The following is a 26,352-nucleotide window of genomic DNA, read 5'->3' as shown; positions in this document are numbered from 1 at the left end:
CCCAGTTCCCTCAGACTCTCCTCATAAGTCATGGGCTCCAGCCCCCTAATAATTTTTTTTTGCTCTCCGCTGGACTCTTTTCAATTTTTCCCCACCCTTCTTGTAGTGTGGGGCCCAAAACTGGACACAGTACTCCATATGAGGCCTCACCAATGTCGAATAGAGGGGATTGATCACATCCCTCGATCTACTGGCAATGCCCCTACTTATACAGCCCAAAATGCCGTTAGCCTTCTTGGCAACAAGGGCACACTGTTGACTCATATCCAGCTTTTCATCCACTGTAACCCATAGGTCCTTTTTGGCAGAACTGCTGTCTAGCCACTCGAACCCTACTCTGTAGCAGTGCATTGAACCTCATCAGATTTCTTTTGGCCCAATCCTCTAATTTGTCTAGGTCCCTCTGTATCCTATCCCTACCCTCCAGCGTATCTACCACTCCTCCCAGTTCAGTGTCATCTGCAAACTTGCTGAGTGTGCAATCCACGCCATCTTCCAGGTCATTAATGATTGAATCCACCCTTCACTATGCTCTGGACCCTCCAAGTTGGAGGGTCATCCACCACGTCCTCACTGTGAGCAAGACAACCAGGGAGAAACTGATCAGATTTTTATAATCAGGAGATGTTTTGAATTCTGTCAATATATATAGAATCAAAGTCTTAAAAAGGAGGCATTTATTGGAAAGCTACAAACTCAGAACACACACAAAAAGGGTTCCACACAGCTTGAGTTCCAGCTCTGTGTCCTTTGTTTACCAGTGACCGTGCCCTGTCTGGAATGTTGTACAGCACACTGATACAACAGTGGTTGAATAACATAACTGTAGGCAACCATATAATTACAAACCAAACCCTTTGCTCAGGATTAATGGGCACAGCTCCATTACTAGCCCCTGATAACCCAAACTTTTTGGGTATCCACCAAGATCTTCAGATTTAAACTTGACAGTATTCCAAAAATGGACCAATAGGTGCAGTATTGATACACTGGGCCAAACTGCCCAGCCTAGACCATTGTAACCCCACTGTCTTATTTTTGTACATTTCACAAGATCAGATCATGTATTTTATTGTTCTGCCCTCTATACATTTTTGTTATTAAAAATATTTGCAGAAACATTCCAGTACAACATATGGAGAATAAGCTAGTGCCATTCTGAGAGCTAAATATACTTACACAATATGTTTTATTAAAAAAGGAACAGTGTAAGCACAGTCCCATATGCTTCAGTTATATAACTGAGACTATGTTACTAGATATAATTCTATATAACAAATCAATTGTGGGAGGAAAATATTCCTAAATCACTTTTCCTTCCTTGTTAGGAAGTATGTGCAAATCCAGCCTTAAGTTTATTACAATTAACTGAAAAAAAAAGTGTTAATGCAACATTAAATTCTGAAAATTAAGGTTTCTCACACAACATTAACTTGGTGAGATGCAAATATTTGTGTTATATAAAAAGAATGCACTGGAGTTTATATATAACAAGGACAACAGGAATATGAAGGATCATATATATGCAATTTGGTAATGTAGCTGAGAAGTCTTCCATTTTAGAATTACATGACTTGGGCGCTCTTAAATCGTTTTAATGTAATGGAGAGTTTGAAAACTTATTTGCATTTAATTTCCCTTTTTTTTAATAATAAACCCTTACAAAACATGCAATCAAAATCAGAAAACAAGTCCAGAGCTATAGTATTGATTTAAAGAGCTTAAAACTGTCAGGTTGCCCAAAGGTACCATAAAGTTGCTTGAACTGGAGTTATTCTGTTTGTACCTACAATGGATATTATTAAAGACTAGAGCTAGGTGAACAATTTCCAATTTATTCAGTGAATTTCACTTCTTTTCCTGTTTGCAAATAGTCCATATGATTTTCTTGAGCCAATTAAAAGATTCAAACTCTAAGGCCAGAAGAAACCTGTGAACAGGCTCCTGCTTCACCTCCAGCAAACCCAGGCTAATAAACCCTCCTGGTAAAATATACTTCACTCATCATCCCCCCCAGGTTCTTTCACAAATAAGGGTATGTCCACACTACCCCCCGGATTGGCGGGTAGCGATCGATCTATTGGGGATCTATTTATCGCGTCTCATCTAGACACAATAAATCGATCCCCGAACACGCTCCCCATCGACTCTGGAGCTCCACCAGGGCGAGAGACAGAAGTGAAGTCGATGGGGGGAGCCACGGGCTGTTGATCCCGCCCCCCACCCCCGCGCCGTGAGGACGGGAGATAAGTCGAAATAAGATACGTCAACTACAGCTATGCTATTCTCGTAGCTGAAGTTGTGTATCTTAGATCGATTCCCCCCCACCCCAGTGTAGACCAGGCCGAAGTGTGTTTATTATTGCTTCTTCCTTAAGCTCCAGGTGCAACACAGTATAGGAGTGTAGCAGGGGGACCCTGCTCCGGCCCTGAGGGCTTGGAAATGCTGCCTGACAGGGCTTGAGAGGGGTGGCTCTGGAAGCTGAGCTGGCTAGGAAAGTGGCTGCAGCTGGGGGCCACGCCCCAAACTGAAGCCCTGGGGCTTATAAGAGGCAGGGAAGCCAGAGCCCAGACAGAGTCTCTCTCTGCCTTCAGAGAGGGATGGGCCTGGCTGCTTAGCTGGAGGCTAGATACCTGAGTGGAGCAGGGCTGGGAACAGGTTGAGGAGCTAGGGAAGCTCCAGCCTGGAAAGCCCCAGGCTGCGGCCTAGCAAGGGGCCATAGGTACTGTGGGTTGCAGAGGGCAGCCCAGGGGCAGGTCGAAGCAGCAGGTCCAAACCCCCTTTGCCTGTGATGAGTGGGCTGATACTGCAGTCTGCCCCAGGGTGTGGGGCTAGACCATGACTGTCAGTGGCCACTACTGAGGCAAAGTGGGGACAGTAGCGTGGGGGTTCCCCTGGGAGGGGGAGACCCAGTTATAGAAAAGGGGCACCGGGTCCAGGGAGGGACACCGGGGCTGATAGGGAACAGGTGGGTCACCAGCCTGCCGAGGGTGCTCCAGGGCAGAACTGCGGGACAATCTGAACCCAACCAGCAGGAGGCGCGGCAGGGGTGAGTACCACCCGTTGACAGTGGCACCTGACCAGGGACCGTTAGAACCGCCCCTGATACAAAGGGCCAGGGCAAGAACTGCGGGACAGTTGCCCAGAGGACAACGGCCTTAAAGCATGGCGACAGAGGCTCTCGTTACATTCCTGGCCGAAAGCCAGCGGCAGCAGCAGGAGCAGCTCATAGACCAGCTGGGGGTTCTCCAGCAGCAGTGGCTGCAGACCGTGGAGGCCCAGTATCAGGACCTACAACACGAATGGCTCCAGCAACTCGCCATCCTGTGGCCGAGCCCCGGTGGCATCGCACCAGGGGGCGCTGCTTCATCCGCACCCCCTGCGCCGCCTGTGCGGCTGACCAAGATGGGGCGCATACCTCGTGACATTCGAACGGGTGGCGGCCGTCGCCGGGTGGCCATCGGACCAGTGGGCAACCATCCTCGCCCCCTATTTGACGGGGCCGGCTCAGAGGGCCTACCGGGACCTCCCTGACGATGAGGCCCGGGTTTACGCTCGGCTGAAGGCGGCCATCTTGGACAGCTTTGAGGTAACCCCGGAGGCCTATCGTCGACAGTTTCGGGGAAGGCTTTACCCTCCGGGTGTCCGGCCCCGGGCTGTGGCCCAGGAGTTAAAGGATGCGGCAACGCGATGGCTGCAGATCACAGAGCAGATAGTGCTTGAACAGTTCCTGCACATCCTCCCGGCCTCCGCGAGGGCATGGGTATTGCGGCACTGGCCGCAAACGTTAAAAATGGCCGTTAGCCTTATGGAGGACTTCCTCGAGGCTGAGACCCCTATAGGACCGGCCGCCCGGGCCCCGAGTCCGGGGCCGGGCACTCTGGGACCGGCCGCTCAGGAACGGCCCAGGGCACATGGACCTCAACAGGGGCCAGGCACCTTGGGCTGGAGGCCAGTGCCGGGGCCTAAAGACTGTTTCGCCTGTGGGCGACGGGGACATTTCAGACGGGAGTGTCCCTACCAGACTCGAGTGCCCCCTGTGAAGTTAACAGGGGGCCTCCGAACTTGTTGGGCATGTGGGGAGCGGGGACACATGAAGAGACTGTGCCCTCATAAAGCTCCCAAAGCCCGGGCCAAAGCCCACAAAACAGGGGCTGAGGCAGGGGGGAGGCAGCGAGCATGCTTCCTCTCCCATACTCCGCCCCCTATCAAGGGGCAAGGGCCCCTGGGAAAAAGGGGGGACGTGCCGGTAAGGCCTCGCATTGAGCGGGGGACCCAGACAACGGCCAGGGGGGCCGACATGGGGACCCAAACGCGGGGGGAAACCCGCAGAGGACTGGGGAGGTCTACCGTGCGGACCCAGAACCTGAGGGAAGTAGACAGGCTTCTCCGGGAAATCGAGGGCCTGCGGAGAGAAAGAGACTCCCTGCGGGTCCAGCTAAGAAGAAGCCTGGGCCGGTAGAGCACCCTGCCCCCCCCCCCCAGTGGAGGGGTTCCTGAGGGGGAGGGTGTGTAGCAGGGGGACCCTGCTCCGGCCCTGAGGGCTTGGAAATGCTGCCTGACAGGGCTTGAGAGGGGTGGCTCTGGAAGCTGAGCTGGCTAGGAAAGTGGCTGCAGCTGGGGGCCACGCCCCAAACTGAAGCCCTGGGGCTTATAAGAGGCAGGGAAGCCAGAGCCCAGACAGAGTCTCTCTCTGCCTGCAGAGAGGGATGGGCCTGGCTGCTTAGCTGGAGGCTAGATACCTGAGGGAAGCAGAGCTGGGGAACAGGCTGAGGAGCTGGGGAAGCTCCAGCCTGGAAAGCCCCAGGCTGTGGCCTAGCAAGGGGCCATAGGTACTGTGGGTTGCAGAGGGCAGCCCAGGGGTAGGTCGAAGCAGCAGGTCCAAACCCCCTTTGCCTGTGATGAGTGGGCTGATACTGCAGTCTGCCCCAGGGTGTGGGGCTAGACCATGACTGTCAGTGGCCACTACTGAGGCAAAGTGGGGACAGTAGCGTGGGGGTTCCCCTGGGAGGGGGAGACCCAGTTATAGAAAAGGGGCACCGGGTCCAGGGAGGGACACCGGGGCTGATAGGGAACAGGTGGGTCACCAGCCTGCCGAGGGCGCTCCAGGGCAGAACTGCGGGACAATCTGAACCCAACCAGCAGGAGGCGCGGCAGGGGTGAGTACCACCCGTTGACAAGGAGCAGGTGGATGGAGGCCCCTTCCTGCTCCTTTTATACTGCTTGCTTTCTTCCCTGGGTTCTCCAGGGGGTGAGCTAATTACCTCATTAGCTTATCAGGCTCCCTATAGGTGTAAGTGGGCCCTTTTACCTTTCCAAAACCAATCAAGCAACCAGACTTCCTCCCACTCTAAACACATCTGGTGTCCTGAATGATCTAAGTGACCAAGGTGCTGACCTCCCAAGGGCTGTATTTGTAGCCACTGTCAGCACCCTGTCACAGGACCACTGGGATAATCTAGTCTGACCTCTGGTATACACAGGCAGTAAATTTTTTCCCAGAAGCTGGATGAAAGCATGTCTAATATCTAATCGTGTCTTAAAGACATCAAGCAATGCTGAGTCCATCATCTTTCCAGGTAAGCTGTTGCAATGTTTACTTACTGTCACTGCTAGGAAACTGAGTCTTATTGAATTTGTCCAACTTCCAAATATTGGATCTTGCTATGCCTTTGCCTGCAGAATGTAAAAATCTTCACCACACTATTGGGTAACTTTTCCATGTGCAGATATCTATACCCAGTGATCAAGTTAGCTCTCAACCTTCTCTTTAAAACAATAAGGAGTCCAGTGACATCTTAAAGACTAACAGATTTAGTTGGGAATAAGCTTTCGAGGGTAAAAAAACCCTCGCTTCTTCATGCATTCTTCATGAGGTTTTTTTTACCATGAAAGCTTATGCCCAAATATATATTTTAGTCTTTAAGGGGCCACTGGACTCCTTGTTGTTTTTGTGGATTCAGACTAACACGGCTACCCCCTGATACTTGACAACCTTCTCTTTGATATTCTGAAGACATTGAGCTGCTCAAAACTTGTATTGTAAGGCTTGTCTTCCAGCCCCTGGTACATTTTTGTAGCTCTCATTTGAACTGCACACTTCAAGAAGGATATGGAAATACTGGACATCAGACTAAGTCACAGTATCCTAGGAGTGGTCCTACCAATGCTGTCTACGGAGACAAGATCACTTTTTTATAACTTTACTTCATTATTTCGAATTAGTCACCAGTGGATATTTTTTGGCCTGCAGCTTGTTCATGAACAAACCATTGCAAGCATCTGAAATTCAAATGCTTCTGATTGGACGCAGGTCACATGGCATGCTTCTGATTGGATGAGCATGATTCCTTTTAATAGATTTCTGGTGTGGATACTTGCCATTATGAATTCAAAATTTGTGAATATTGTGAAATAATCACTTGAAACATTTGTCAAAACAGTGAATTCCTTACCTCCTCCCCCGCCCCAGAAATGTATTTGTGGAAAGTAAATGCAAAAGGGGGTAGTGAGTACAGTTAAATCAAATTAATTACAAGAACTTCCAAATAGCATTTGTGGGGAAAGTTCTGCAGTATTGTCCAGCTCTTTCAGGCTAACTGAAATACTTTCATCGAGTTTAAGGCCAGAAGGGCCCTGTAATGAGGTTTACAAACCCCATACTGAGCATAGGCAGAAAGGAGAGGAGAATCTCTCCTGCTTACAGGCAAGCAGCTTGATCACAACCTTCATGCACCTATCAGAATTGCCAATTCTTGAGACAGGCACCCAGAGCTGCAACCACTAGAGAAAACAGGACGTGCTATAAAGGGGAAAGGTAGGCAGAAAGACCTGAGAAAGCAAAGGGGTGACAGCTCTGCACCAGGCTGTCTCCAAGAAAGCAACCAGGAGACAGATGCTGAGACCCATAGAAAGACCATACACTGAGAGGTGATGACCATGAGGTACCAGAAGTGGGGTTACATTTAACCAACCCGGCAGAAAAGAGAAGCCTGAAACAAAGAAACAAACAACCCATTCTTTCCTTTTTTCCCTCCTATACATACAAGAGAACTGTGGAGGTGAATCAGCTGCTGCAATGACTGACTGGCTTGCAAGCACAATAACAACAGTTATTTGAACAGATGGCAGCAGTTGTTGCATGGGGTGGCAGAACTAGTACTGGGTTTGTAGACACCGACCGTTAACCCTAGCTGAGGCCACACACCTCATGGAGGACAATATGGCCATTCAAACCATTCGGTGACCCTCTGCTGAGGACATAACGGCTCCATATACACAGCAGAAGGAAATGGACCAGGGAGACAAGGGTGGTGGCCCCTTGTGGGTAAGCAAACTCAAGAAGCTGACTGGTTGATGGGCAGGATGGGGGTAGGCACCTCGCAGTCCATGGGTAAGATTTCCCAAAGACAAAAGGCCCACGACTTTAAGTGCCCCACAAGATTCTTGCTCCATGTCTAGAAGGACCCAGTGAATCTCAGAAAGCGGGTGACTCAGCCACTGGAAAACAAGGGACAGATGGGATAGACTGTTATTCCTGTGGACAACAGGAGCATAGATTTCATGACTGCCCCTTCATGGAATGTAACTTCAGACAGGTCTGGACAGGAGAGAATAGGGCCCAGGAAAAAGCCCAGGGGAACTCACAATTCAGGTGGATAGTCAGATGACACTGGCCCTTGTGGACTCGGGATGTGACCAGACATGTGTCCACGAATGGAGAGTCAAAGAGTAGGGGAATGTGAGAAAAGGGAAATCCCTATTAAATGCATCCATGGAGATATTTTATGGTATCCCAGCATGACAATAAGACTGACTGTTGATGGGAACCAAGACCACATGAGAGTATGCAATGTAGGCCTTGCTGGAGCACTAGGCATAACTAACCGTGTCAACCAAAGGCTGTCAACCAGAGTAGGCCTGGCCTTGGCAAAACAGTAACACGCCACATATTGGCTAACCAAGTAAGCACATTCCTGACCAAAACCAAAAAAACCCAAATCTCTCAAGTAACTACAGAAAAACATTCTTTAAAAATAGTATAGAAACACACTGACCGTTCCTAAAACAAAAAAATAACAAAATAATAACTAAAAATAGTTTACTCAATCTAGTATATACAGAAATAAAAATAGCAACTAACAACATCTGAAGTGTAGTATGTAACTTGTTTATATCAATGTATTTAAAAAAAATCAAAAAAGCATCTTTGTACTTGTTGAGGGGAAAGCAACCTGGTGTTCTGGTTGTATGCTTTTACCTTGTCGTGTATGCCTTTACCTTGTCACGGGCATACTTGTGTTAGTGTCCCTGTGATGCATTAGACAGGGCACTAGTACTGTGCTTTGCTAACAATAAACGCTGGCTAAGCGCCATCACCACGGGACTAAGCCTGGGGTCTTTCTTTATAAGTAACATCAAGGTCTGCTAAATTAACATGCTGTACAGTCTGCCAATACAGCTAACCTCAAAGCTCCAAAATCACCAACACTGGCAGCAGTAACAACTTAGCAGCCTTAACGACTCTCCACAGAACTAACAATACGCAGGTCTCCAGACCCTAAGACAAGAACCTGAAGAAGACACCCTCAACTGGGTTTTCATCCTTTAAACTGCTATATGGACAACAGCCAAGTGGTGTACTCAACCTGATACGGGAAACCTGGGAAAGCCAGGCACACTGAGCTGAAAATATACTGCAGTATGTTTTAAAGTTATGCAAGAGACTGGAGGCTCTGGGGGCGTATGCTAGAGAAAATCTCAAAGAAGCACAGGAACAACAACAGCAACAACAGTATAATAAAGGGTCATGGATGTGTGTCTTCCAGATGGGCAACAGAGGCCTGTTACTTCTTCCAAGTTTGGAATCAATGGTAATGGCTGAGTGCTAAGGCCCTTACAAGGTGATAAAGAAAGTAGGGACCATGGACGACTTAATGAGACAACCAGGGAAGAAAAAGGAACAACAAATTTACCAGAAGCCCTAGAAAGCCAGGGGAAATCTCTTCATAACACCATAACCTGAGGAATTGGAACCAGGACCCCAAATTAACGACTGCCTAAAAGAAATCTCAGTGCCCTGTGGAAAGAACTTAAACCAAAAGCAAAAGGAACGGGCACTCCAACTGGTGGCCGCTTTTCCACAAGTAGTCTCGGCTCTCCCCGGGAAGACGTCCTTGGCACAACATCAAATTAGAACCTGGTAAAGTAATATGGGAAGGGCTCCAGCCAATCCCCAACAAACTGAGGGGGGCCGTCAAGAAAGAGAACAGGACCATGTTAGAACTAGGAGTGATAGGAGAATCTTGAAGTGACAGGAGGAGTCCTATCTTGCTGGTCCCAAAGCCAAATGGCTCACTGTGTTTCTGCATAGATTTCAGAAAAGTGAATGCAATCTCTGACTTTGTTTCCTACACCAAGACTCACTCTTTGGGTATGTCTACACTACCCACCGATCCAGTGCAAAAGTGGATAAATCGATCCCCGATTGCTCTGCCGTCGACTCCAGAACTCCACCATGGCAAGAGGTGGAAGCAGAGTCGACGGGGGAGCGGCAACCATTAATCCCACGCCACGAGAACGTGAAGTAAGTGATTCTATGTCAATCTAAGATATATCGACTTCAGCTACGCTATTCTCGTAGCTGACGTTGCGTATCTTAGATCAATCCCCCACCCCCACCCCCAGTGTAGACCAGGCCTTAGAATGAACTGAATGAACTCTTAGACTGACTGGAAGAAGCCCAATACATAACCACTCTCCATTTGATGAAGGGGTACTGGCAGATCCCCTTGATCTCAGATAAACAGGAGAAGATAACCTTTTCTATGCCACTCAGCCTATTTCATTTTAAGACAAAGCCCTTTTTGTTACACGGGGTAGTGTTACATTTTCAGCATTTGATGGACCAGTTACTCCAACAGCATAATCAATATGTGGTGACATACTTGGAAGACATAGCGAGGATTAGGACTCTCATCAGTACAAAGTAACTGCTGTTCTCTGATCATTGAGAGAAGCCAAATTAATGGGAAATCCTGTGAAATGTGCAATGGGTAAGGAAGAAGCCTGTTAGCTGGGCCACACAGTTGGTGGAGGATACGTCCATCCCTTGGCGGATGAAGTCCATGCCTTACAGGCATACAAGAACCCCATGACCAAAAGACAAGTGAGTGCTTTCCTAGACTTAGCTGGCTACTATTGACAGTTCATGCCCCATTCTGCCACCATAGCAGCCCTGCTATCTGACCTAACTAGGGACTCCACCCCAGGATGTGTGTTGTGGATGCCCATCTTAGAAATTGCCTTTCAAAATCTCAAGGCCATACTCTGCAGATACCCAGTGCTGTAGCGCCTGAACTTTGAAAAGGAATTCCTACTGGAAACAGATGCATCAGAGGTAGGACTAGGGGCAGTCCTTTCTCAAGAAGTAAGATGGAGAAGAACACCTGATTGTACATATCATCCGGAAACCCTTCCCCCACGAGAAAGTATACTTAGGGAAAGAAAAGGAGGGCTTGGCCGCCAAAGGGGCAATAGAAAGCCGGAGATACTATCTCCTAGGAAATGAGTTCACATTAGTTACTGATCATGCCCCCTTGTGCTGGCTAAGTGGGATAAAAGTGATGAACCCGAAGATGATGAAATGGTTCCTGTCATTACCACCACATGCCTTTTGGATACAGCAGCGGGCAGGAAGTTTGCACCTCAGTGCTGATTTTCTGTCCAAGGAAGGAGCCTTTGCCACCAAGGCCAGGCCTAGACCTTGTGGGGGAGGATGTGTAATGAGGTTTACAAACCCTGTAGTGAGCATAGGCAGAAGGGAGAGGAGAGGCTCACCTGCTCACCCTCCCATGCACCTGCCATAACTGCTGGTCATGGAGACAGGCACCCACCGTTGCGACCACTAGAGAAAACAGGATGTGCTGTAAAGGGGAGGGAACTGAGAGAGAGGCAGAAAGGCCTGAGATAGCAAAGGGGTGACAGCCCTGCACCAGGCCGCCTCCAAGAAAGACCAGGAGACAGAAGCTGAGACTCCTAGAAAGATCACAACAACAGGTGATGACAGGGTCATTGTATCAACTAGGCTGACCTCCTGTTGCTTTCTATTCTGAACGTAGATGCAAACTAGGGCATCTCAGATATCACTCAGTGTTAAATGTTGACAAATGCTGACTTTTCATGGCTGCCTCTCAGATTTTAAGGTAAAAAAGGACCACTAAGTTAATCTAGTCTGACCTTCTGCATAGCACAAGTCATAGAATTTATTCACTGTGTCCATAACTTGTGATTGACACTAAGCGTGTCTCTTTTAGAAAAAAGAAACAAAACGTCCATTCTTGATTTAAAGACTTCAAGAATGGAGAACTGACCACAATATTTGGACTACAAACTTTTTGGGGAAGAATTGTTGCTCATTAAACTGTGTGTATACGGTGCCTTCCACAATGGGGCTCTCTCAGTTGGGTTCTTTAGGCGCTATTTTAATACAGATGATAAAGCAATAAATATTCCCTTGGTTTATTAATCTCATTGTTAAAAATGTTCTCTGCTCTTGATACAGAAATGAATCTGTAAACGAAATGAAATGCAAGTGGACTATGGCAGTTAACATGCTGAAATCAGAGCAATCCTAGTCTTTCCACACTCTGTTGTATTTTTAGTTTATTCTTGGTGCAACATAGTAACACAAAAGATAAATGATTATGGCCTTTCAGACAGGTCTGGCTTGGGCCCACAGCCTCAAAGCTTTTCTTGGAAATGTCACTACCTTAATTCAGGTTGAGATGATCAGGTGATTAGTAGGTTACTTCCGCAGGTTGTATTAAAGTGGATGTAACTATCAATTGTGACCGTAATTCTAATCCCAGACCAGTGAAAGCAGCTATTCTGGTGTCCACTAATTAATAGATGGCAGTGAGAATTGTATCAGGGACTGAAGTATTTCTTCCTAATTCATGGCTTGTTTTGTTCAATCTACCGGCAGTGGAGGTTTTATTATAGTGGAAGAGCGGCAGGGATAGAATCAGTATAATTAAAAAGACATTTAATAAGATTTAAAACTGCAACAGGAAGAATTTCTTTCTTTTGTGTTGCTTACATACTAAACTGTCTAAACTTACATACTAAACTGTCTAAACTGTCTAAAGAGACAGAGGGGACTACGGAAGTAGACCAATTATTGTTTGTGTGACAGACTCTAGCTGGGCTATGAATAAAACAAGATGTATTTTGCACACCAGGGATTCAAGGATCTATTGAAGAAAAGCAGGACAAAAATAGCCAGCAACCTTTGAAATAATTGGCTGTGCAGGCGATTCATATAGACTTGATGCTAATGTGTGCACTTTCTTTCTCACCCATTGTCTCACTTGGCATCTGTAAGATGTTGAACGTGCAGCAGGCCTAACTCCACCTCTCATTAACAGTCTGCCCTGCCTCTGAGTAATCTCTTTGGACACCTGGCTGGCATGCATTTCACACCTGCAGTGAGAAGGCAATATTGGTCAGGGAGGATGGGTGAAAGGATGGTCTTGTTAAAGTCACTGAACTGAGACTCAGTTTCCCTATTTCTGACCCAGAATCAAGTGAAAAAAGATGGTTTGTCAAGGTCCAAGATTAAATGCAAGCATAAATGACAGTTGATACTATACGCAATGATTCAAGGATGAATTGCGACAACCCAGATTGGAAAGTAGCTGCCCCCTTTCCCCCTTATATTAATAGGATCATAAAATCATAGAATATTAGGGTTGGAAGAGACCTCAGGAGGTCATCTAGTCCAACCCCCTGCTCAAAGCAGGACCAGCACCAACTGAATCATCCCAGCCAGGGCTTTGTCAAGCAGGGCCTTAAAAACCTCTAAGGATGGATATTTCACCTGCTCCCTAGGTAACCCATTCTAGTGCTTCACCACTCTCCCAGTGAAATAGTGTTTCCTAGTATCCAACCTAGACCTCCCCCACTGCAACTTGAGACCATTGCTTCTCATTCTGTCATCTGCCACCACTGAGAACAGCCTAGCTCCATCCTCTTTGGAATCCCGCTTCAGGTAGTTGAAGGTTGCTATCAAATCCCCCCTCATTCTTCTCTTCTGCAGACTAAATCACCCCAGTTATTGATTGAGTTGTTTGATCTGCTCATACTTCAGACCAACCAGAAAGAAACTGTGGGCCAGATTGTGATAGGTATGAAAATATGGGGGTTGTTACCTGTCAGCTCTGTGTTCTTAGGGAACCAGGGCACAGTACCCATCCTGTCTGACTCACGAAAGACTTCCCCCCTGCAGCCTCTGCTTGAACCAAAGCCGATCAGAAGAAAGAATTACAAAAACCAATGAAAAGGCAGTGGGAGACACACCTAAACCTCTCCAGACAGGGGTGACATGATTAAGGAAACTCCCCTAGCCTCATTTGCATCGAAGATGGGACAGGGAGGCATCCTCATTAGCATACAGAATGGAGAAGAGAGATTCCAAGGCAAGAACCGCATGGAACTCTGGGACCAGAAAAGCAGGGAAGCAGTGCATGCTGGGGGATCTCTGCTCCAGATGCTAATTAATCCACACCTGCACACACCCAGCTCAGTAGTTATCAGACCAATTCTAGTAATAAATCCTTTATTGGTATCCAAAATAGTGAAGCTGCCTAATTGCATGGTGAGCTCCGTGGAAGGAGCACCGCCCATAGCCAGGAATCATCAGCTCCTATTTTCTAGCCTGAACAAAACAACTTTGGAATCCTCCCTTGAGCCATCAGTTTACACATAAACAACTCTAGTGTTCTCCCTTGAACCATTGTTCTTTCCCTACAAAACCCCCTACCCACGCTCAAGTAAGTGTTCTGATGCCTGGATCCCACATCTGCATCACTTCCATTGGGACTTCATCTTCTCCTGACTGATCGTGCTGGGGACTCTGCCTGTCTCCAGCACTCCAGACCCCCAGCCACCACCATCACCTGGGAATCCCAATTGATTCAAACTTCGTGGAGTGGTGAGAACCCATCTCTCTCTCTCTCTCTCTCTCCAGCTGTAGCCTTCTGAGCCTAGCTTGTGTGATCAGTTATAGTTTTCTAAACCTGACTTTTATAATCAAATTTAAGTTAGATTTAATATTATCACCCTTTTATTTGTTTGACTGCCTTTGCATGGTTATTACCTGGCAATAAATAACTTTCATGGCTAAGCTGATTGCTTCTCTGTCTATCTTTCTTCCCCTCTCCCCCGCCTTGTGGGTGTTTTTTGGCTTCCCCATTCGCTCTGCAGCAACGCTCCTCGTACCTAAGCTAAAGATCCCTGCAGCGCCCAAAAGTCCTGTGGGGTTTGTTCATCAAGTGGGTTACTACCAGAACAATTGTAACATGAAAGTAGGGTTAGAGACGTGCTGGACCTGGGACATATAAGGGTGGGAGATTGAAAGTGCGGCTCAACCCAGCCTGCTCAGGCGTACTCTATGCTGGTGCAGCGCCCATGGCATATGAAGATGACAGCATGGAGGTGCTGCTCAACCCAGCCTGCTGAGTCCAGGGACATATAAGGGGTCAGCTTGGGAGTGCTGATTAACCCGGTCCTCTCAGATGCGCTCTGTTAATGTATGTGTGTGTTCGTCTGATTCTGGGGCTGGAAGAACCCAGCCCTGGGGAACTGAGGTCCTGCAGGAGAGCTCCATTGGGAGGGAACTTGGAGCAGGGAGAAGTAGAGCTCCGTATGAGAACACAAGTGACCCAAGCAGTACATTGATAGAAGTACAGAACCCCCTCCAGAAGAATAACCCTAATAAATAAGTGTACCCCAAGGTAACGGGCAAATCTGGTAACAGGGTGTGCAACCTTACAATTCTGAATTGTATCCACTTGAGGTGTAGATGACTGCCCAAGATGTGAGGCAGAGGAGACGTCAGGTTTATGGAATGGGGTTGAGTTGGGGAAGGAGACAAACAAGTAGTGGCATTTGGCTGTGAGAAATAATTGCACCAGTTTATTAACACTCATATACATGGAAACAGAAGCTGATCAGAAATCATTTGTGGCAATTGTAAAACCAATAAGAAACATAACAACATGATTACAGGGCCTGCTATGAAAACTTCAGGCACATCAACAGAGGCATGGGAACCAGAAAGGAAAAAAAAGACTGTGGCAGGTACTTGTGAGCATTGCTAAAAGAAAGTACCATAGATATTGATGTCCGAATGGTGAGTAGTGAACTAATACAGTGGGTTATTAACAATCTTCCAGTGGGAGGAAAGGGGAAAAAAACAGCTAAAATCAAAGCAGAGCTATGGGAAGCTGAAATACTGAGAGCTTTGGAGCAGCAATAGGTAATGGTTAGTCTGGTGACAAAAATGGCACACCAGTTTTTATTATGGGCTGCTTGGACCTTGGGTGCATAGGATTAAGCAGGGACCTGGTCACAGCAGGTGGGAGAGAGGGGCACAGAATGGGCGGAGCCTTAGTTCCACCTCCCCTGCTCTTCATCTGCTGGTGGTATAGGCCAGTAGCGGGTTGCTACTCGTTCATCACCCTCTCACAACATGGAGGAAGCAGGAGGGATTTGGTCTGAGCTGCCACCTGTGTTACCCCTAGGAGCTAGCCCATGTCTCTCTACCTGAGCTGGGAAACACACTCCCAGCTGAAGTGAAAATAAACCAGTAGGGATCTTATCCTGCACTCATTGAAATCAATGGGAAAACTCCCACTGCATAACTGGGAACAGGAGCAACTCCATAAGGCTAATGTGATGAGGAAGGGGAAGGATGATCTGCAAGTGTGTCATTTCTGTCAGCAATCTGCAATGTTCACTCAAAGCTGTGAAGGTATTGCTAGATGGCCTTCTATACTATGGAGTAGGTTGGCTTCCATCATCACCTCATGGCTCAGTTACTTCATTAGAGCTTTTCTGAATCACAGAAGTCTAGAAAGGGGAGTGAGGAACTGTAATCTTCCAAGCTCTGCTGTTCAGTTTGCCTGCACCTTGACACCCTGCACTGACATAGGTCATTTGTGCTCCTGTATCATGAGAGAAATGGGCAATGTTTCTGTGAATTACCCAGGGTAGACTAACTTGGCATTTAACTCCTGCTACCCATGAAAGTCACAGACTCAAATGCGATGATTGTGCAGTTGCACAAAGTGGTAGATTTGATTTCACAGAGGTTCCACTTTATTGTTCTGTTGGATGTGGGATTTGCCCTTGTCCCTGCAGAACTGGCATGGGGATTGTCCCCAAAATACACAATTTCCTGAGATTGTAGGGACTAGGTCTATCTCTAAAAAGATCCAGTGGATATGTCTACACTGCAAAAATGCCCCCACGGCAGCGATTCTCAGAGCTCAGGCCAACTCATTTGGCATTGTGCTATAGGGCTAAAAAACCAGTGTAAATATGCTGGCTTGGGCTGGAGTCTGGGCTCTGGGATCATCTCCCCTCCACCCCCCCAAGTTGGGTTTCCAAGCCAGGCTCCAGCCCAAGTGGGAACATTCAGTAGAACTTGCTGCTGGGGGAGGGGGAAGGGGGTGTTATTTGCAGTGTAGACGTACCCAATGATTCCACACAACTTCCAGCCGCCTCATTGACCTCCGCTGACATTCCCACCCTGTGGGGCATGAGGACTGCTGTACAGTGGGGAAGTGCTCATGAATCAGTGCTGATAGGGTGACCATAACTTACATAGGCACTGCTCACCTGTTTTAAAGGATGGAGAATGATTTGGAGAAGCACATAGCATTTGTCTAAACTGCATCTGGGAGCGAGCCTCTCAGTCCGGGGCTGCAGACTCTCGCTAGCGAGTCTCACACTCAGACCCTGAACTCCAGCCCGAGCTGCAGCATCAAAGCACCAGCGACAGAGCCATTTCTAGAGCGCTAATGCAAGCTCTGATAGCACAAGTCTGTGGACGCGGACAGGGAGTTTTGCTCCCAGATGCAGTGTAGATGTACCCTTGGTGATTTGCAGTGCTTTGTAATTACGCCAGCTTTTATAGCATATTATATTTCAGTTTCCCTTTAAGACAGCAATACTCAGACTGAGGCTCGCGAGCCGCAAGAGGATCTGTAATGTGTCTCCTATGCCTCTTTACAGCACATGATATTAAAATACTGTGTGGTTTAATTATTAACCAGTCTAAGTTATTAACCAATCAAGATGCTCTTACTATGTTAGTAAGCAATTGTAGTTGAGAAAATAATAATACTTGGTCAGTCATTTTGCTGTGAGAATAATGTGCATATATATCGTAAATGAAACAATGACTTCACACTATTGTGGTCCTTTTGGGCAATGTTAATCGCTGATTTTGCCCCTGAACCACTGAGGTCTGAATATCCCTGCTTTAAGAGGACAATTCGAGCCATGTTCCAGTCCAAAGAATCGTGGGGTCTAACTGCATAAAATAGTTACGGTAATTGACATCTTTGTCAAAATAAAGAGCTTGTGTAAAGAAGTCCCATTTCTTTTTGTCAGAGCATGAAATAAAAAAATCACACTGATGTAAAATCCAAACTCAATTTAAAATGAATAGTTAGTTATTCATTATTAAAGAATAACAGGAAATGACTTTCATTGTATGTATGTCCTGTAACCGTTTTCTTACAGCTTTCTAAATGGTCTAATGCACAGTTCAAACAGTAGGGAAATGTGCTTATCATCTACTTAAGTAAAGGACTCTGCATTCTTCCATTTATCTCTGCTTGGTGGTCCAACAAAACAATATTTGGAGTTACAATAGCAATTCAAAACGAAGGTAGAAATTGAGCATTGCCAGTACTATTTATACCAACCAGGATTAGGTAAATCTAGGGGGGGTTGTCAAGACAATACCAAACACTGGCTGTTTCCTCTTTGAGAGATTTATTTATTGACTTTATCACTCAAAAATACAGACAGTACCAGGAAACCATTTTATTAGCACTTTTCGAAAAAAATGTATAATCAATTGTTCATCTTCTTTCTCCCCTCCCCTCACCCCCCACCTTTTATGGTGTGGATGCTGAAACAACTGATTATGTGGTACAACTAAATGTTTTATCTATTTGTCAATATAATAGTCCAGGGTGAGCCAACGTGAAAGTAGATCTCATATGAACGGCTACACTGGGTCAGACCAAAGGTCCATCTAGCCCAGTATCCTGTCTCCCAGCAGTGGCCAGTGCCAGGTGCCCCAGAGGGAATGAACAGAACAGGGAATCATCAAGTGATCCATCCCCTGTCACCCATTCCCAGCTTCTGGCAAACAGAGGCTAGGGACACCAACCCTGCCCATCCTGGCTAATAGCTATTGATGGACCTATGGACAATCTCTAATTGTTAGAAGTCCCAGTCCCCGTATGTATCTTGTGAAGTTTATGTAGATATATTTTAGGGTTTAGGCCCTGTGTTCTGTTCTTAATTTTAAAGGGAAATAATGGATCTCTAGTTAGTGATGTTACTCTAGCTAGGTAGGATACACAGTAATTGCTGTGATGTAGTGATTTATCTTTGGAGTGTTATTCAGTAAAAAGAAATTTGAAACTGCTAAGTGTGTGTGTGTGTGTGTAAAACTGTTTTATGGTTTGACTGGTACTGGATGCCTAAGAAAGAAAAGTGAATCCTATTATAATTTCCACTTTCAGTATTCAGAGGGTTTAACCAGTTTGAGAAATGCTGGATTAGACTAAAGTATTAGACTAAAGTATTTCAGTCCTCAGGAGACTAAACTGCCATGTGCCACAGGCAGAGACCAAGAGAGACAGAGGTGCACGAATGTCTGAAATCCCTGTAATGGAAGGGAATTGACTGGGAGAAATATGCCCAGATGATCCTTGCAGGTACTCCATGATCCATGCTGCAGAGAAAGGTAAAAAGACCCCAAGATCACTGCCAATTTGATCGAGGGGGGAAGGGGAATTCCTTCCCAACCCCCGATCTGATGATCAGTTTGACCATGAACATGTGAGTAAGACACACCAGACAAGTGTCTGAGAAAGAAGCTTCTCTCTACCACCTCAGAACACCAGTTCACCCCGGCCATGACTGAATATCCTCCATCAAAAGGGCATATTTAATCATCGTCAAATCTTCAGGCAGCCTTTTTCAACCCACTGTAATCACCTAATGCTTAACAATGAGCCCATCATAAATTATTTAATAATAATTGTGGCTATCCAGCACTTATCCACAGGCTTCAACAATTGTTTGCATCCACTTAAGATTCTGAGAGCATGCCAAGTGATATCAAAGATGCAATCCTCTTCCCTTTATATGGTAGAAAAGGTGATGGATGAGAGTGTGCAAATTACCAGGGGTTACCTATTGCAGGTAAAGCAGTGACAGGAGTCCTCAATCAGCCACTACAACACTGTGCCAGATTTCTTTCTGAGAGGTTCTTGGATAAATCAGTGATGATAAAAGCATGGACAGAAAGTCACTGGGTGGTTTCAGAATAGGATGTGGTACCACTAGTGTGATCTTTATTCTCTTCCAATTGCAGAAAGAGTAAGTGAAGAATAGCAATCATAGCAAGTGGCTTTTATTGATCTACAGAGCATCTTTGAAAATCCTAGAAATATGTTTAGCCAACCCCGCAAGAAAATACGCATGCAAGTACCCATGCAAGTGTGTTGTAGTCAGCGTTTTATTTCATGAGGAAACCTAGAAGAAACAGTTGTTGCAATAATGTTCTTCCTGATCCCAATCTGATCAGGCCAGGTGTGAAACAGGGATACACATAAAAAACAACGAAGAGTCCTGGTGGCACCTTAGAGACTAACATTTATTTGGGCATAAGCTTTTGTGGGCTATAACCCGCTTCATCAGGTGCACGGAGTAAAAAATTCAGTAGGCAGGTATAAATATACAGCACATGAAAAGATGAGAGTTGCCTTACCAAGTGGGGGGTCAGTGCTAAGGAGGCCAATTGAATTAGGGTGGATGTGGCGAATTCCCAACAGTTGATAAGAAGGTGTGAGTATCAATAGAGGGAAAATTATTTTTTGTAGTGACCCAGCCACTCCCTGTCTTTATTCAGGCCTAATTTGATGGTGTCAAGTTTGCAAATGAATTCTAGTTCTGAGGTTTCTCACTGAAGTCTAGTTTTGAAGATTTTTGGTTGAAGAATGGCCACTTTTTAGTCTGTTATTGAGTGTCCAGGGAGATTGAAATGCTCTCCTACTGGTTTTTGAATGTTACAATTCCTGATGTCTGATTTGTATCCATTTATTCTTTTCCATAGAGACAGTCTAGAATGTGCACGTATACTGTGTTTGATTCAATATCTTCTCTGTGGCTGTCACTGATGAAGGTTGTAACATCTGCAGCCAGGAATCTGCGTTCACCTTGGAGTAGATAAACTTTTCAGTCTGTCATACCAAAAAGCAAAAATGGACCAAAAACTTGGACTATATCCAATAACTAACTGCTGTGGCTCTTTTCCTCCATTCTGTTTTTATGAAGTTGATTATTGGATTTGATTACTAACCTCAGGCTGCAGTAAAAGGTAAAACAATAGATATGGTTTATTGCCTCTTCCACTGTTCATTTTCTAGCTCCTCTTCAGCTGAGCACTATCCTTTGACACTCGGTTCTTTGATATTCGGCTGAATACAATACGTAAATTAATATTTAGCTGATAAGAGCAGGGAGGAAGAGCATTGTGAAGGTCTTTGTGGAGTAACTAACTGCACCTTCACATCCCACTTGGGTTTTCCGGAGGCCACAGAGTAAGCCTGCTTCTCCATGCAACCAAGTCCACATGTCCTGATCCTTTCAGGGCAGGCAGCAGACCCACTGCTACTTTCTGGAGCTAGAGATGATAGAAATGTTTTAGTGTTCCTGGCATCTTGTACAGAGTCCCATGAAGTGCAATGAGGAATTCTTGGCCATCGCATTAGGATGCTGCTTGCATTTTATGTAGCTATAGCTGTTATGTATCATTCATTCCTTGTTCACCTTTCACTCTTGTTTAAAGTAGTAAATATACAGTGCCTCAGAAAGGGGGGAAGTTATGGATCAAATCTGGAGATGAAACTGGAGACTCTAACCCCTCTAGCCGGTCCCACCAAACCCTGATTCTGGATACTTAACCAACTTAGACCAGGACCTAAACTCACCCCCTTCACATTATTACCTCTGAACTCAGACCACTGAGTCTAAGTTGGAGCTACTCCCAGGCCTGGGGTCTGCAGGCAAGGACAGTAGCATGAATAGCAACTAACAGGAGAGTGTTGGTTGAAGTAGCTCCATCCTACTTTAACTTACACACTTTTCATAGATTCATAGATTCTAGGGCTGGAAGGGACCTCAAGAGGTCATCGAGTCCAGTCCCCTACCCTCGTGGTAGGACCAAATACTGTCTAGACCATCCCTGATAGACATTTATCTAACCTACTCTTAAATATCTCCAGAGATGGAGATTACACAATCTCCCTAGGCACTGGAGTGTTTAACCACCCTGACAGTTAAGAACTTTTTCCTAATGTCCAACATAAATCTCCGTTGCTGCAGTTTAAGCCCATTGCTTCTTGTTCTATCCTTAGAGGCTAAAGTGAACACATTTTCTCCCACCTCCTTATGGCACCCTTTTAGATACCTGAAAACTGCTATCATGTCCCCTCTCAGTCTTCTCTTTTCCAAACTAAACAAACCCAATTCTTTCAGCCTTCCTTCATAGGTCATGTTCTCAAGACCTTTAATCATTCTTGTTGCTCTTCTCTGGATCCTCTCCAATTTCTCCACATCTTTCTTGAAATGCGGTGCCCAGAACTGGACATAATACTCCAGTTGAGGCCTAACCAGCACAGAGTAGAGTGGAAGAATGACTTCTCGTGTCTTGCTCACAACACACCTGTTAATGCATTCCAGAATCATGTTTGCTTTTTTTGCAACAGCATCACACTGTTGACTCATATTTAGCTTGTGGTCCACTATAACCCCTAGATCCCTTTCTGCCGTACTCCTTCCTAGACAGTCTCTTCCCATTCTGTATGTGTGAAACTGATTGTTCCTTCCTAAGTGGAGCACTTGGCATTTGTCTTTATTAAACTTCATCCTGTTTACCTCAGACCATTTCTCCAATTTGTCCAGATGATTTTGAATTATGACCCTGTCCTCCAAAGCAGTTGCAATCCCTCCCAGTTTGGTATCATCTGCAAACTTAATAAGCATACTTTCTATGCCAATATCTAAGTCGTTGATGAAGATATTGAACAGGGTCGATCCTAAAACAGACTCCTGCGGAACCCCACTTTTCAGCAGGATTGAGAACCATTAATAACTACTCTCTGAGTACGGTTATCCAGCCAGTTATGCCCCCACCTTATAGTAGCCCCATCTAAATTGTATTTGCCTAGTTTATTGATAAGAATATCATGTGAGACCATATCAAATGCCTTACTAAAGTCTAGGTATACCACATCCACCGCTTCTCCCTTATGCACAAGACTCGTTATCCTATCAAAGAAAGCTATCAGATTGGTTTGACATGATTTGTTCCTTACAAATCCATGCTGGCTATTCTCTATCACCTTACCACCTTCCAAGTGTTTGCAGATGATTTCCTTAGTTACTTGCTTCATTATCTTCCCTGGCACAGAAGTTAAACTAACTGGTCTGTAGTTTCCTGGGTTGTTTTTATTTCCCTTCTTATAGATGGGCACTCTATTTGCCCTTTTCCAGTCTTCTGGAATCTCTCCCGTCTCCCATGATTTTCCAAAGATAATAGCTAGAGGCTCAGATACCTCCTCTATTAGCTACTTGAGCATTCTAGGATTCATTTAATCAGGCCCTGGTGACTTGCAGGCATCTAATTTTTCTAAGTGATTTTTAACTGTTCTTTTTAAATTTTATCTTCCAAACCTATCCCCTTCCCATTAGCATTTGTTGTCAGTAGCTACCGGTGTGGTGCTCTGCTCTTGTTCGATGATGATAACAGTTGTCTGCGTGCGTGTTCCCTCTGTGTGCTGCCCCGGCTCTGCACAGATCGCTGACACTGCAGACCCGAGAGAACCCCCAAAGACCACAGACTCTAGTAAGGCACCCGAGCCAGGTTTATTGTCAAACAACGCACTAATAATTTCCCGTAGACTCTACAAGACATACTACGAATTTGTGCCCCCTGGCAATGGACCGGCTCAGTCAGTGGCGGGACTTTCCACTTCCCCCAGGCCAGAAAAAGATGCACACCCCAGGACCTACTTTTATACGGTTACAGGACGGATTACTCATCCCTACTGATGTATTGAGGTACAGCCCTTTGACTCATTAGGGGTTGTCTCCCTCTTTGATCATGTTGTTTCGAACAGATCTATCCATCATGCTGTCCTTTTGACCCTGTCTTTAAGATGCACCTGCAGGTTCCTTGTTATGTCTGTGGCGTGTCCTTGTATCAGGATGTCCAGGTACCATCTTGGCACAAGTTCCTCTTATTAGCACTTATCTGTGAATGCGCACCTGCTTCTTTTCGCCAACTTCTGTGAGTGGGGCCTGCCTCTGGTTCACAGCCAGCTTTTGCTTGGCAATGCCTGGAAGTACTTTGGTTCAGGCTTCAGGCCTCAGACTGGGCCTCTGACACAAGAGTTTATGTTTCAGGGCCTCATCTTACTACAGCATTCACTATGTTAGGCATTCCTTCAGACTTTGCGATGAAGTCTGGCCCTTCTGCCTGTACGTGACATCAGCTTAGTTTCCCAGATCCATCAGTAAGTGGCTGGAAGTAAGTATAAAGAAGCCTAATTTACATTACCTCCAAAATAGGCCTGGTATTGTTAACCAGCCCCAGTCCAGACTAGGGCTCTTAGGCGTTACAGCAATACAAACAAACAGAAAAAAAAAGTCACAGATGCCCATTATTATTTGTTTGCCTTCCTTTCCAAGGATCGGTCATGTTCTCCACGACATCCTGCCCTGCTCCTGTTTGTGTCCAGTTCTGGGCACTGCATTTCAAGAAAGATGTGGAGAAATTGGAGAGGATCCAGAGAAGAGCAACAAGAATGATTAAAGGTCTAGAGAACATGACCTATGAAGGAAGGCTGAAAGAATTGGGTTTGTTTAGTTTGGAAAAGAGAAGACTGAGAGGGGACATGATAGCAGTTTTCAGGTATCTAAAAGGGTGTCATAAGAAGGAGGGAGAAAACTTGTTCATCTTAGCCTCTAATGATAGAACAAGAAGCAATGGGCTTAAACTGCAGCAAGGGAGATTTAGGTTGGACATTAGGAAAAAGTTCCTAACTGTCAGGGTAGTTAAACACTGGAATAAATTGCCTAGGGAGGTTGTGGAATCTCCATCTCTGGAGATATTTAAGAGTAGGTTAGATAAATGTCTATCAGGGATGGTCTAGACAGTATTTGGTCCTGCCGTGAGGGCAGGGGACTGGACTCGATGACCTCTCGAGGTCCCTTCCAGTCCTAGAGTCTATGAATCTATGACTCCACTCTAGCGTTCCTGGGTCACCTATCAGTCCCAGATCTCACCAGCCCATCCTTTAAAAAGCAACAATGCTCCCTTCCATCTCTGGCATGAGCCGGTTCTGCCTTGTATAGGCCAGATGACCTCTCCCATTCCTAGCAGCCTCCGCAAGGAAGTTGGTTAGAGCCAGAGTTGGTTAGAGCCATCTGGACCACCACCTACATCTGCCTGGGTTTTGTTTGTTTGTGTTGTCCTTGTTGCTTTTCTCCATGTGACCGTTGACTCTCTCACAATCTCTCTTGCTTTCAATGTCATTGGTTACTTTTACCTCTCGTTTTCATGATTGCCACTAGATGGGACTGTATTACTGCTAAATATGTGAGCTGTTATATATGGTTTGACTAGCAGAGGGCAGTCTGTGTCTTTGTAGATGTTTAAACTCTCAATATTCGTGAGAAAAAATGCACAGGTGGCATTCATCTTTTGAAGCAATTATGAAGTGAATCGCTGTGCTTCAGTGAAGTCCAGAGAGGAACCCTAGAATCTAGCTGTAGACCTCGTGGAGCATACCACAAAGGTATTAAGCTGATTTCAATGGTAGCTAGATGTCTAAATCTCTTTGAGCATCTGGGCCCAAGTGATATGCCCAAGGTCACATGGCAGGCCAGTGTTAGAGACAGGAATAGAACCCGGGTCTCCTGAGTTCCAGTCCCATGCTCTACCCACTAGATGACACTGCCACATCAGGTGTCACTCCTTGCCCATTCCATCTTGGGCTTCCCAACTGATTCTATTAACAGAGGACCCAAATGAAGCTAACGGTGCTACTTGTGACATGGACAAACTCCAGAAGCCACCCAATAGTGACATCTTTGGGATGCTTGGCTTGTGTCAGACTTGAAGAAGCAACCTGGGCTTCCCTGTTACCAGTTGCTTACACCACACGGGTAACTTTCCCTTCTACAAACAGCAAGGAGTATATATCTGAAAGGGAATAAAACCTCACTAGGATATCCACTCCAGGGCACTTAAGGCCTCTGTGACGCAGGCAACCCAGCTCAGATTAAAAGCAATAGGCAGTTCTCTTGTCTATGACCCTGTTGATTACAAATGTTATTGTGTCCATGCATTAGAATAGAACCACGGAAGATGTTGTCACACTGCGTTCACATGGCACATGCCCTGGTAATTGTATTTGCACTAAGTTTACCTGTGATTGCTGTCTATATTCTTAATGAACCCTGAAATACTCAAGTATGTTAGTGTTCAGTTGTGAATTAATTGATATTTTAAACGGCATGCAAGCTAATGTTCTTGGCTATCACATTGTTCCTGTGTATCTATGCCCATGTGCCTAAAGTTGCTCAGCAAGGAGGAGCACTGACTTCAGAGTGGGGGTTGGGGAGTTGTGTGCTCAACAAACGGAAATCTACAGACACATACTGAGCTAAAAACAACACCTGGCAGGCTGTTTTCAGCTATAAATACTGGGCCTTGGGAATGATCCTGACAGCTCTTGATCTTTTCAGATGCTGTCAGGGGGCTTTCCAGGTACAAGACAGAATTCCCCAGATCCACTTGGGGAAAACCCTGAGAAACTTATGAAAAGACTCTAAGCAGATTGACACATCTATGCTAGCACCGGACTACATACTCTGATCCAACTGTAATGTATTTTATCTGCTTTAACCTTCAATAACTCTAATTTATTTTCCTTAGCTGATAAATCTTTAGTTAGTTACTGAGGAATTGGCTACAGTGTTGTCTTTGGTGAGATCTGAAGTATACTGTGACCTGGGGTAAGTGACAGGTCTTTTGGGACTGGAAGAACCTAGTGTGTGATGAATGTTGGCTTTAATAACTTGGCTTTCACCATAAATCCAGTTTGTCTGGGCATTAAAGTAGGGGCTGGAGAGCCTAAAGGGGACTGTCTGTGGCTCCATAATTAAACTACTATGGTGATCTGGGGGCAAACT

Source organism: Mauremys reevesii, linkage group 2 (assembly GCF_016161935.1).
Source record: "Mauremys reevesii isolate NIE-2019 linkage group 2, ASM1616193v1, whole genome shotgun sequence".
In the NCBI taxonomy this organism is placed as follows: Eukaryota; Metazoa; Chordata; order Testudines; family Geoemydidae; genus Mauremys; species Mauremys reevesii.
This window is presented reverse-complemented; position numbering follows the sequence as displayed.